Raw genomic sequence first — 14512 nt, 5'->3', positions numbered from 1 at the left:
CTAATTCGGTGAATTGGGCAATATATTCGGCGACAAAGGAAGTTTGCTTGACATGGAATAATTGGCGAATGAGGAGCTCTTTTTTATCGCGGTCGAAACAATCGTGGAGAAGGCGGCAGAAACCTGGCCAATCAGAGAAATCAAGGGTGGACTCGATGGATTGGAACCAACATGCTAGAGCTTTGTCGAGATGTTGCTTAGCGACGTGGATCTAGATGGTACTAGGGACACTATACATGCTAAAATAGTTCTCACACAAGGAGCGCCAGAGGCGAGGGTTGTCCCTATTGAAGCGAGGGAAGGAAAGCTTAGGAAGGCGACCTGTATGTTGTGGAGCGGTGGGTTGAGCGGCAACGACGGGTTAGGGGGACGCTGATGCTGTGGAGGCACGGGACGCGGTGGAGGGTGAGCGGGAGGGTGGGCTGGCTGTTTGAAGGCCGGAAGGGGAGGTGGAGGCGGCTTTGGGTTAACAAACATTGGCGGAGTAGTATGAAGAGGCGTGGGAGGACACGTACCCTTGGGCGGGACATGTGTCCAGGTCGTGATGACCCCGGAACCCACATCCCGTGTAGTCGATTCGGCACGGTGCCCGTCGGGCGGTTTGGCAGCGAGTCCCGCCGAGGATGGCGTGACCACCGTGGGTGATGCCGCAAAAATCTCGGGGTGGTGCGCCATTGCGTCGAACATCTGGCGGTCGCGCGGGTTGGTGAACTTCTGGACCTCCAACTTGATGTCGTCTGGCACACCCTCCACGTCGGGGCACCACGTGATGAGGTCCGCGGTCATCACGGTCGTCCTTGGCGTTGGCGACACGGATGGCCTCCAGATCCGCGATGCGCTGGGCGTAGTCGGCGTCGCGGTCAACATAGTTTGCCTCTAGGGACGCAAGGCGCTGCTCGATGGTCGCGGCAATGGGGTCAACGTAGATCGACTCCAGCCTAACAACGCGTTCCTCTAGCGCTGTGGTGGTGGCCGCCATCTCGGTGAAGCGCGACTCGATGGCGGCGGCATGGGTGGCGATCTCACGGTCCCGATCGGTGAAGCGGGTGTTGAGCTCGTCAAAGCGCCGATTCATGGTGTCGAGGACGAGCTGCAGAGCCGGATCCGTGGAGCCTCGAGCTTGTTGTAGCCGGGTAAAGTGGTGGTGGTCCAGATCGACGAGTCTCTGATACCAATCGTAAGAACCAGCAATAGATTGGAGGGATTGGGGAAGCAAGGAATCAAGGTAGGTAGCACGAAGGAGTTTGGGGTAGCCAGCAGCTGGAAGAACGAGAAAGGCTCTCGGCCGAGTTCAGAGTTTGTTCAGGTTTTGGTTCTTACATGATGATTCCCTCGTCTCACAGACTAAGCCTATATATTCATTACATTACTTGGACCATTCTGGACCGGAAGTGTGCACACTGGGCTTGTGGGCTCTCTTGCTTCTAGGCACGGACAATTCCTAATCAGATTCAAGAGAAGACCCCAGTTGATACTTACCGGAAGGGCACTGAAAATTTGATCTCCAACCCTTCCGCGGAGCCTGACTGAAATTCCTTTAGTATGATTCGAAGCTATTCTAATAGATGGAGAGAAGAAAATGGTGCAGCATCTGGTAATGACAGGGAGAGGTATGATTTGAAGTCCACCCAAACTGCTTACACTAAGGCACAGTTGGTTCAGAATTCAGCGAACACACAAGAGGAGGAGAAAGTCACAAAAAGCTCACCTCCTCATAGAAAGGCTTATAGAGAAGACAAATCTGATAGGCAAAGCAACTACATGAAAAAGGATAATGGTCCTGAGACAGGTCGGGCTGGGTATAAGGTGCAGCAGGCAAAGCAGCTGCAACAGCAGCAAAGGCCAGCATCTGCTTCAGCTTCATCAAGGCAATCTGAAAAGGAAAGTTCTTGTGATGATGTAGAAAATGATGCAATTCTTGAGGTAAAGAACAATTCATGAAACTGCTATCCTGCATCGAGCTGTGGTGATAAACTCTCTTTTGTATGTTAGGAAGAGGAGGCCCTCATTGCTTCTCACAGGAAGAAGATCGAGAATACTATGGAGATCCTACGGGAAGTAAGCCTTAATCTACCGAATAACATCCATGATAATGTTCTTAGATTGACTGCTGTATAGAATAAGTCATCTTACTGTATGCTACTCCCTCAATTTCAGAATGTAGGGCGGATTAGAATTCGAAAAAGACAGACACTGTAACCTTGGACCATCAATTAGTTAAAAATATATCTATTTATTGATAATATTTTCTATAAACTCTGTCGAACTTAAGATAGTTTCACTTTGACCAGACATAGAATTGTGTCCTTTTTGGGATAAAGGTAGTAGTATTTTACATGCCTTTTATTAACATAGTTTTGTAGTAATTGATATTATATTGTAAGAGAATCAATGGTCAAATCATACCTTGATAGATTCTTCTAATCATAACGCGCCTTATTATAATGATGACGAAATTAGTGTGTTCCTAAGAAGAAATGTGATTAGCTAGTACAAATACACATATGTCCTCTTATCATAAAGAGGGGGCCGTATATTTTGTGAATCAACTTTAAGCTGTCTATTTGCTTTAACTTGTTTGTTCTTTTGTTGTAAGGTCACTGGTTGATTGTTGATAATACTGCTACACCATAATATTATTCATTTTGCCATGCTGCTTAAACATATGCTTTATTTGTCTTAGGAAATGAACCTTTTGGCAGAAGTTGATCAACCAGGTAGCTTGATTGACAACTACGTGACCCAACTGAGCTTTCTGCTGTCACGCAAGGCTGCAGGCTTGGTCAGCCTCCAAGCACGCTTGGCACGGTTCCAGCACCGCCTCAAAGAGCAAGAGATCCTTAGCCGTAAGAAACCTTCGAGATAGTATGATCAGCAATGGCTCTGGCCTTTTGCCTGGTAATCTAATTGCTTGGAGCTCAACTGTGGTCTATTAGTTGTTTTCTCCTGTGCCCTACAGTAAATGCTAGGCCCAAGCAAGGTAGTGATAGAAGACACATGGGAGTGGCTCAGGGCGGTCTTGATGTTGAGGGCGTGGTCATGGTTGATATCACCTCACCTGGACACATTGGGTTTGTCAGGGTTGATAACCAGTTTGGTAATAGTCCTTTTTACAATGGGGCTGCTTGGGTGTGTGTTTCTTTGGCAGATGTATGGCTTGCCCACTTTGCCTTTCTTTCTTTTCCCTATTTTCTACGAGGAGAAATTGGAAATGTTGTTTGCAGATATCAGCGGGTCTGATTTTCGCCGTGGGGTCTGTGGAAATAGATACATTGTTGTTGTGATATTATTTGCATTGAGGAAGGAAAGGATGTGTGAATGCTGAAGCTCTTGAAATGGTCTTTTCCCCATTTCTTTTTGAGCGAAAACAGGGAACACCTACTGTCGTATACAAGGAATTTCTTCCCCATTTGAAACACGTGACAGTCAGCATTTTCTGAGACTGACCTTTTCTTAGTGTTCTTTTTTTTTTCTGGATAAATTCCAAATATTTAGAAGGCACAGTATTGTCTCCAACATAAGGAATAAATCAAGTTGAAATTCATGGTTTTTTCGTGGCCGTAAGCATCAATTGGTTTATGGGTATTTTGGTTGGCTGTGGTTATAGAGGTCCTAAGCATAAATAGGTTTAGCTTGAATTTAAATATTTTGATTTTAGCTTGACGATATACTCCCTCCATTCCAAATTATAAGTCATTTCAAGAATCTTGGAGAGTCAAAGCATCTTAAGTTTGGCCAAATTTATATGATAAGATAATAACATTTATAATGCCAACAGAGTATCATTAGATTCTTCGTTAATTATATTGTCATAGTATATCTATTTGATGTCATAAATCTTTATAATTCTTTCTATAATTTTGATCAAACTTAAGATGCTTTGACTCTCCAAGATTCTTAGAATAGCTTATAATTTGGGATGGAGGGAGTAGCATCTAATTATTTAAAGATAAACAAGATGATTTTTACAAATTATGAAGATTGATAACTACTCAGGAACGATAATAGTGCGTCTAGAAGACTAAATAACAAAAAAGTTTTTGCCATTCTCATTTCCCTTTGTATTCTTTTTCCCCGAATGCTTTTCTCATAATTATTTTACTAAGTGACGATATGCAAACTAACTCGCATATATATGTTCTATATTATATATATACTTTTATCCAGGACAATTTTCCCCACTTGGAACGAGTTGTTACAGTGCATGTTGACATCTCACATCATTCACCAAGCGAGAGTATTGTGATTCAATCTAAGCCAACATGACACTTAAGAATTGGGTATTGCGATTCAACCTAAGCCAACTTGACTTAAGAGATTGTCCCCAAGGTCAGAATATATTGTCCGATATCCAATTATGTTTTTTGAACAAAGAAAAGAGATGAAGAGGACAATGTCTCACCCACCACTAGCAACGTGCATATTGTTGGTCCAGAGATCTCCCGCACGGGTGAGTCGACCGCTCACCGACATTCTCACACATAGACTACGGCTGGAGTTAGAAGAGGGAGGGAAAACAGAACGCACACACATAGCACAAGCACCAGCATTGGCCGGAGCTCTACAGAGGAAATGGCAAAACTGAACTCTCTCCCTTCACTGAGTTGCAGTGGAAAGCTATATATACAATTCTACCCATTTAATCCTAGTATACAGACATACCAGGATGCTACAGTGACTTAGATATGACAGCAGGGCTGACTTTGGCGCCTGCCCCTGCTGTGGCTACAGTGCGGCAGGGGAGCCTTTTGGCGCCTGCCCTGGCCGCGGCTATAGTGCAGCAGTGGGGGAGCCCTTTCGGCGCCTGCCCCTGCCGCACATACAAAGGGAGAGTAGCAGATTACTTTATAATTCTTCCCCTAATCCTGCTTCTAACCCTAGAACCTCCACCATGCTGATCATCTTCTTCAGCTCTGTGAACCAAAGACGGCCGAGAGGCTTGGTGAGGACGTCCACGAGTTGCCGACCAGTTTCGACGAACTCGATGATGATCTACCCTCCATCGACACAGTCCCTGAGGAAGTGGAACTTGACGTCGATGTCCTTGCTCCGGTCGTGGAGAACCGGATTCTTCGTGAGGGCCATGGCGGGCTGGTTGTCCACCTTCAGTGCGGGTGGGTGAGCTTCTACACTGGTCAGCTCACCTAGCAACCGACGTAGCCACATATCTTGGCACGCTGCTGTGGCCGCTGCCACGTACTTTGCCTCGCACGTAGACAACATCACCACCTTCTGTTTTAGCGACAGCCATGAGATTGGAGCCGACCCGAGGAAGACGAGCACGCCAGAGGTGCTCCGTCGTCCGTCGATGTCCCGTGCCATGTCTGCATCGCTGAACACAGTGAGTTGCAGCCCACTTCCGCCGGTCTTGGGGAAGATGATCACCTGATCCACCATCCCCTTGACATAGCGCAGTAGCCGCTTCACCGCGGCCCAGTGATCCTCTCGGGGATCCTCCATGAAGCGGCTGACATAACCCTCAGCGAACGTAATGTCCAGCCTTGTGTGGACTAGGTAGCGCAGACCGCCGACGATACTACGGTAGAGTATTGCATGTACCTTCACCGCGGTACTGGCCTTCGTCAGCTTCAGCCGCTCCTCCATCGGAGTCACGCACGACTTGCACTTAGCCATGCCGCTCCGCTCCAATAGCTTTGAGGCATACGCGCTCTGACCGAGTGTGAGCGCCTCCTTCCCCTGTCTCACCTTGATGCGAAGGTAGTAGGAGAGCGTGCCGAGATCGCTCATTTGAAAATGAGCCGCCATCTCGCTCTTGAAGCTATCGATGTCCTCCGCACGTGCGCCGGTCATGATCAAGTCATCCACATACATGCCGACGATGAGCTCCTCCTTCACCATCGCCACATGTAGAACGCGTGCTCCGTTGCGCACCGCGTAAACCCAAGCTCGCCCAGCATGGCATCAAGCTTGGCGTTCCACGCTCACGGGGCCTGTCGCAGCCCATAGAGCGCCTTGCGTAGTCGGAGCACCCTGTGCTCCGCTCCCTTGAGGTTGCCTAACGAAGACCATCTCCGCTAGCTCACCATTGAGGAAAGCTGATTTTATGTCCAGTGATGGACGTGCCAGTTCTTCGCTGTTGCCAGAGCCAGCAACAGTCAGACAGACTCCATGCGCGCTACCGGCGCAAAAACTTCCTCGAAATCGATGCCCTCGCGATGGACAAAGCCTCGGGCGATGAGGCACGCCTTGTGCTTGACAATGGCGCCACGCTCGTACCGGTTGACCTTGTACACCCACTTCAGGCCGATCGGACGACATCCTAGAGGTGGATCGATGAGCTCCCAAGTCTCATTTTTCTCGATCGCCTTTATCTCCTCCAGCATCGCCCGTCACCATTTTGCATCATGCTCGCCCAGCGTGAACGTGGGTGGTTCCTCTGCACTGACGAGAAGTAGCTCTGGGTCATTGAGCAGCCAATCCGCTAGGCCTGAGGACCCTGTGCCGCAGACGGTGTCATCCAGCCTACGGAACCGCACCTCCTCACCATCGTTGAAGGCATCCACGAACTCAGTGATGTCGCTTAGAGGTGAGGCGAACTCGATTGGCATCGATGGAGTCCCCTGTTCCACCAGAGTGGTCGGCACAGGACCTGGAGCGCTCGGCACCCCGGCTGCAGTGCTTGGCACTACTCCTGGACCACTCGTCACCACTCCTAGAGTGGTCGGCACCCCTCCTGGAGTGCTCGACACTAGTCTTTGAGTGGTTGGCACCACTACAAGACCTCTCAGCTCCGCTACGGGAGCGTTTGGCACCCATCCTGGAGTGGTCGGCACCACTTTAGGACCACTTGGCACCACTCCTGGAGTGCACGGCACACCACCCAGAGTGCTCGGCACTGCCCTAGGAGTGCTCAGCTCTGTTGCTAGAGTGGTCGGCACCTCCTCTCCAGCGTCTCCACCACCGTGGATGACCAAGTGCTCGACGACGAAGGTGTTGGTGAAGCTGCCAGCTTCCCCCATGCTCGGACTATCCAAGTCCCAGGCCACTTTCTCGTTGAACACGATGTCGCGCGAGACAACTAGGAGCACCATCGGTGTGCTCCTGTCCTCCAGCTTTGTGAGGATCGGCTTTGTCTTCCTAACGTGGCCGATGCAGCCGAAAGTTTGGAGGAAGGACATGCTCGGCTTGCACCCATGAAAGGTCCTTGTGTGGTTTTGGTAATTGAGTGACAACCTAGGTGGACTAATTGTGTTTATGTGAGATACACAGGTGATTAGTACACAGGTACATGTGTGTGAGCAACATATGCCATGAAGGTGAAAATGGCTTGGAGATGTTGCAAAGCTCACACATTTGATGATGAAGGAGCTCATTGCACATGAGACATGACATTGAGTCATGTGATCAAGGTGGAGAAGATCAAGAAATGACTTGGCTTGACGGACCGGTTGTAAGCGTGAAGGGCAAGTTGGAGGCTTTGGAGCGATGGACCGTGTGACGGTGAAGCTTGAGAAAGACTTGGCTCCGATGCATGAAGGCAATGGTGAAAAGCAAGTGAAGTCAAGATTGATGAACCAATAAGATCACGTGATGATATGAAGTGGATCATATCATTGTTGATCGTGTTGGTGCATGGGTTGCATCGACATTGGAGGAGATGGAATGGAATGCGCAAGCCAAAGGTATAACCTAGGGCATTTCATTTCATCGGTCATAGATGTGTAGAGAAGTTGATGACCGGGTTTAGGATAGATGGTCGTACTATCAAGGGGGCAAACTTGTTTGCATATCGGTCATCTTATGCCACTTGAGTGATCTAACTTTGCATCGTCGCTAGGATCGAGTGGCGTGGCAAGTTAAGTGGCTAATCCTTTGGAAAATGTTTGTGAAAAGCTAACACACATACACATGGTGGTGTACACTTGGTAGTGTTGGCACATTTGAAAAGGAAAAGGAGTTGAATGCGCTGGTCACGGGGTGACCGGACGCATCCGACATGAGGACCAGACACGTTCGGTATTCCCGACGTGACAGGACGTGTCTGATAACATTACCGGACACGTCTAGTATTCTGGCCAGGCGCAGGTAGAGTTGCAAAGGTGACCGGACTCTGGCTCATAGCAGTGACCAGACGCTGAGCAATCACTGTTTAGCGTCAGGTCATGGTGACATGGAGCGCGTGTGTTGGTCCAGAGAGGACCGGACACAGGGGTGTGTCCGGTCGGCCACACCGGACGTGTCCAGTCGGAGTTGAGCAGCTCTGGGAGCTCTCTGGACATGACCGAACGTTGACCATACTACATTTGATTGGTCACACCGGACGCATCCGGTCGGAGTTGAGCAGCTCTAGGAGCTCTCTAGACTTGACCGGACGCTGCCCGTCCTATGTCCGGTCGGCACACCGGACGCGTCCGATCAACATTGAGTAGCAACGGCTATTTCATTTGAATGGGACACATGGCGGTCATGCAGTGACCGGACGTAGCGACCGAACGCATCCGTTCGCCACACCAGATGCATCTGGTGCACATGACCTGCATGTCCGATCGGACCGAGTTTTGCCCAGTGAAGGGGTAACAGCTATTTTAGCCCGTGGGGCTATAAATAGAAGTGTTGGTCGGCTTTTGGCCACAAGTGTGGTAGAGCTGAGCACACTAGAGCCTTGGTGTCTTATGTGGTAGTGCATGGGAGCCCTCTAACTCACTCTAGCTTGATAGTGTTCATCCGATCGAGTGAGTGAGCGATTCTAGTGCGATTGCATCGTGAGGTTGCATCGAGTGGCACTAGGTGGTCGTCTTGCAAGCCGGTGGTGCTTGTTACTCTTGGAGGTTGCCACCTCCTAGATGGCTTGGTGGTGGTCTCTGTCGAAGCCTGCAAGAAGCTTGTACGGTGCTCCGGAGAAGAGCTTTGTGAGGGGCATTGTGCTTGCCCCGCGGGAGCCGCGAAAAACAACTCTAGTAAAGCGAGACGCGAAGGGCAACAAGTGGTTTGGCCAGGTCAAGTGCTAGAGCTTGTGGTAAGCACTCCACGTGGGAGAGTGTGACTTGCGGGTCACCACTAGAAAGAGGACCAGCGGTAACCTTGGAGCTTGTCTCAACGGGGACTAGCGTGTTGCCAAGCACATGAACCTCGAGAAAAAATCATCGTGTCATCCTTGTATTCCTGTTGGTTTGCATCCTTGTTACACAAGCCTATAATTACTTTCATATACATTGTGCTTATGTAGTTGCTTTTGTAATTAGTTTGCTTATGTAGATTGCTAGTTACCTTCTAGCTTGTGTAGCATAGAAGTAGCTCCCTTGCGTGGCTAATTTGGTTTGTGTAACCTTGTTAGTCACATTGCTTAGTTTGTGTAGCTAAGTATTTGCGCTCTCTAATTTGGCATTGGTTGCCTTATGGTTGAGCATTGCTAGTGAGCTTAGGCGGCTTTGTGCTTTTGCTTACTAGCATGTGTAGGAGCTCCCTCGTTGCTTGAAGTACTAGTGACATAGATTTGTGTGACCTTGCTTCTAGAATTGGTTAGGTGAGCTCTAGCTAGCCCGGCACCTTTGTTGCTTAATTAGGATCTTTGCAAGGTGCTAGAGAACATAGATAGAGGAGTGTAGTCTTGTCTAGACTGATTGTTTTAATTCCGCATTTGTTTTGGTATCGGAGCTAGGTCTATTCACCCCCCTCTAGTCCGCCATCTCGACCCTACAAGTGGTATCGGACCTAGGTCTATCATTTGTGGTCTTTGCCGACCTAAGAGGATGGCAACTTATGGGCTAGATGTTGATTGTCCACACATTTTATAGCACACACTTTGCACGGTGGAAAAAATAGGATGATATGCGATTTCAAGTTTATTTGCCCTCAAATGTGGTGGATGGTAGATGTAGGCTTTTCTCATGTGTTGGATGAAGATAATCTAACTCAAGCACAAGAGAAATGCCTAGATCTCGACATCCAAGCTACTGACATCATGTATAGATCTTTGCATGATAACATCTTTGGAGAGATCATAGGCATGAAGACCGCCTATGAGATTTGGAGTTATCTCAATGAGAAATATGGGACGGTTTTCGACGATGAGGATGAGCCCAAGAAGGAGGCACATGAAGATGTTGAGCATAGCCACAATTTGGTAATTGTGGAAGATTGCTCCACCTTATGGTCAAGTGATGATGATGATGATCATAGCACAAGATCACTTGATAAGATTGATGATGATGCCACAAGTGATGCCAATGATGATGCTACTCCATGCACACTTGATGGTGATAATGATGGATCATGCTCGGACTATGAGAGTGATGTTTCTTCAAGCTCTCCAACTACATCACGTTGCATCATGTCACAAGGTGACACTAAGGTATCTAATGCAAATGTGATTGATCTTGATTCATATGAGGAGCTTCTAGATAGATATGGTTGCATGATCAAAGCTTTAGAAAAAGAGATGGCTAAAATCGAGAAATTGAAAAATGAAAACTCTTTTCTAAAGAACACATGTGAACAACAAAAGCATCTACTTTATGTTACTACTTGTTCACATGAGGAGCTAAAATTGGCTCATGAGGAACTAAGTGTTGCTCATGATAACTTGGTACAAGACCATGCTTTTCTCACTAAGGAGCTTTCCAATGAAAAAACTAAAACTAGTGAAAGCTCATCACATGGGTCAATTGATCAATCACATATTGTTGCTAACCCTTGTGATGTAGACAAGAAGCATGTATCCACCTCTTGTGATGATTTATTAGAAATGCCATGTTCTTCACAAATAGATGCTTGTTCTACTTCTATGTCTTGTGAGACTAACCTTTTAAAGGAGAACAATGAGCTCAAAAATAAAGTGAAGAATTTGAGCAACAAGTTAGAGAGATGCTACAACTCAAAAGTCACCTTTGAGCATATGTTAAAGACTCAAAGAAGCTATGGTGACATGAGTGGCATTGGCTTCAACAAGAGCATGATCAAGGGGAAGAGATGTGGCAAGAGAAGATATGAAAGAGAGATGAAGAAGCAAGAACAAGAGAAGCTCTCTCATTTCATGTGCTTCAAGTCCCATGAAGTGGGACATCTTGCAAATAGTTGCCCCAATGAAGAAAAGCTCAAATTGAAGAAAAAAGAAGAGAGGCTAAGGCATGTCAAGTGCTTCAAGTGCCGCACATGGGGCCATCTCACCTCTATGTGCCCAACCAAGCAATTGGTGAAGCAACAAGTGAAGCCTCAACCAAAGCCAAAAGTTGAGCAAGAAAAGACACCCCAAGAGCAAATCAAGATCAACCATGATGGTAGTGATTTGATGAATAAGAAGAAGAAAACTAGAAGGGGTGGAAAAGCAAGGGAAAGAGCAATGTGTCCAAGGATGAATCAAGATGCAAAGCAAATGAGCAAGAACAAAGAAGAGAAAATGGAGAAGATTGCTCACAAGAGATGCTATAGTTGTGACACATTGGGCCACCTAGCTTTGGGTTGTCCAAACAAGCTTGAGAAGAAGGCTCAAGCAAATAAGGAGAAGCAAGGCAATGAGAAGCACATCATGAGCAAGGAAGAGAAGACTCAATCAACGAGAAAATGCTACTCATGCCGGGAAAGGGGACACATGGCACATTCATGTCCCCTAGGTAACACTGCTAAGCCTATTTCAATTGATGATGATTCTATGCTTAGGAAGGATGGTAATGGTACCTCTATGGTTGCTATTGCAAAACATCCCACTACTCATACTAAGGCTTTGCCTAAGTATGTTGCTCCTAACTTGAGAGGACCCAAACTTGTTTGGGTACTATCAAAAAGTGGATGATTGATTGTAGGTACCATCGGCATTGGAGACTTGATTCAATTGATTTCATATTGATCATCATATATTGAGTCAAGATATAAAGCCTAGTGCACATCCAAACCCAATGCCAAGTGATAATTAGTGAAGTCCAAATGTGCTACAACATACAAGTGTCATATTCAAGTTGTGGTGATTTATTGGATTATTTGATGGCTTGCAAAAATATTTAAGTTGAAGCTTACTAGTTGGATGATCATGAGCTAACCTAGGTATATCTCTTGTTGATCATTTCTTTTTGTTGCATGTGAGTTGATTGAATTGGATAAATATGCAATGTTGCTTGCTATGAGATGATTGAATGGATAATTGGTTAGTAATCAAGTTTGGATTGATTTGTGTTGGGTAAATTCATGAGATGACTTTTAGTAAGAGGATTGAAGGGATATATGTCTTGTGAAAGTATTCAAACAAGTTAGTTTCAAGTTTGATTCATATTTGATGAAGTATAGCTCAATAGTTGAAATCTGTCCTATATTGCAAAATCTGAGCTAGCTGTGATCTTAGCCATGTTTGAGTAATAAAAACTTATTGGATTGGAAAAAAAATTGGTGTACATGTTCTAGACTTATTTTATAAGATGCTGTACAAATTTCATGAGAATTGGATAAGAAAAGCTTTGGTTTTGGAGAGGATCTTGTCAGCTATAGTGCAGCAGTTTTCAGCATGTAACAGTGGTGGAAGAATTGAAATCTGGTAGCAATCTAGAAGTCACATAAAGCTCAAATTTTTACAGCTCCTAGATAACTTAGTGAAGCACATCTCCACCAAGTTTTGTGGTATTTGGATTTGTACTTTGGGAGATATATATTTTTCTTTGGAGAGTACAAAATCTGCCAGAAAAGTGATAAATGTTGGATTAATCTAGAGTTACTTTGATTGAAAGGTCCTCAAGTTGAAAACATGTTTATAAGTAATTGAGGCACCTAAGTTTGTTTTTGAGATGATCTAGAAGCATGACAAGCAAAGATTACAAGGCCATTTGATTGTGGAGTGTACTTTGCACACATTTGGTACTCAAGATGAAGATGAAGATCAAACTCAAGATGAAGATGAAGTTTAAGTTCTAGTGACTATTGGAAATTATTTGGTACAAAGAAAAGGACTTAAATAAGTAGAAAGAAAAGGACTTAAAGAAGGATTCAAGGTTATTCATCAAGTTAAGTCCATCACTAGGATCAATCAATCAAGTCATTTCAAGTGAGCATCAAGGATGGTTCTTTGGAGAGAGGTCACTTCTCCCCAGTGTAGGGGCTTGCCGCCTATGTGTAGGTAAACCAAGTGTGGTACTTGGAAGGCTAACATGGAAGTGGTGATCCGAGGGACATTTGAGATGCTTAGTTGAAGAAATCAAAAGAGTTGATCAAGAAAAGCAAGCAACACCCAAAAGAGAGCTAGTCATGATATTTTAAGTGATATTCTCATATTGATGCTCTCATGCAAGCAAAGATGAAAAGATGAAGCAAGCTAACCACAACAAGAAAGTGTACTTGATCATAAGTGGTATTCATTTCATATGGGTGAAGAATGGAATTCAAAATGGTATCAATTGGTCTTCACCAAGCTTATAATTGGACTTCACATTGCTATAGGAGTAATGAATTGGAATCTATGTGACTATCTTCTACTCCAACATAGCAAAGGTATCATTGCAATGTGCATGATCATTTCATCCCTTACTAGTATGCGGTTAGTGCATATAGTTCATACTTCATTGGATCATGCATACAAATGAAAGTTTTAAATTCATAGCTTACCACTTTTGCTTGAATGATTAATTGATCTAGTGGTTAGTATATGAATTTGTTCATGAGCTAAGTAAACCCAAGTACTTAATTTAATTTGGATTGCCAACAAGTGACAAGTACAACATTGGCAAGATAACCCTTGCAAGAGGTGTGAAGAAGCTTGTCATTGGTTCAAACCGGACTTGAAAGCTTAAGGCAAATCAATTTAGTTCAAGTCAACCATAGAAGCTCATGATAGTGATAAGAGTACAAGCACAAGACAACAATGCAAATGGATATCTAGTTTGTTTGTTTCAAGTGGTATCTAGACTCAAGTATTTCATCAAGAATTCACAAGTGATGTCTAGATCAACTCACAAGTGATATCCTATAAGTGGTACTCATGAAGATAGCAAATGTTCAAGAAATGGTTTTTATTGATAAATCCAACAAGTGGTTCCATACTAGAAAATTCTTTCAAGTGGTATCACATCTACACGTGGTATCAATCATGCAAGACGATAGTTACACAAGTGATCCTCAACTTTAAGTGATCATCAAATGAAGAATGCATCCCTCACCTATAAGAGCTCAAGTTTATCAAATGGATGACCCATGCTATGACATAAGGGGAGGTGTCCGACCAATTGGTATCAAGATCAAAGATCCTATGTGTGGTATCTCAAGAAGCCCTACAAGTGGTATCTACAAGTGGTATCTATAAGGGCTACAAGTGGTGTCATTCCAACAATCAAGTGATGTTCATCAAAAATGCAAGATTCAAGAGTCAACCATCTACCCCAAATACAAACCTTTGCATCAATAAGACGCACACCTCTTATGGAAATTGATGACAAAGGGGGAGAGATTGTATAAAGATATGAAAGCTTTAGGAGAGATTGAGACAAAGAAGTAGAGGTTGGACATGGACATGGACAAAGCGGGAGCAACATTGAAGAAAAGAGATGGATCAAAATTCTTGTACAAAAGAAGCACACAA

At 45.3% G+C, this 14512-nt stretch overlaps 1 pseudogene; it reads left to right on the top strand.

The window, feature by feature from the left end:
* The first annotated feature begins 998 nt into the window (after positions 1 to 998).
* LOC136513667 (kinesin-like protein KIN-13A) lies at positions 999 to 2844 on the top strand (annotated as a pseudogene).
* Positions 2845 to 14512: the final 11668 nt, after the last annotated feature.

Source organism: Miscanthus floridulus, chromosome 16 (assembly GCF_019320115.1).
Source record: "Miscanthus floridulus cultivar M001 chromosome 16, ASM1932011v1, whole genome shotgun sequence".
In the NCBI taxonomy this organism is placed as follows: domain Eukaryota; kingdom Viridiplantae; phylum Streptophyta; class Magnoliopsida; order Poales; family Poaceae; genus Miscanthus; species Miscanthus floridulus.
The sequence above is the reverse complement of the archived record's forward strand: the minus strand, read 5'-3'. Positions and strand labels throughout refer to the sequence as shown.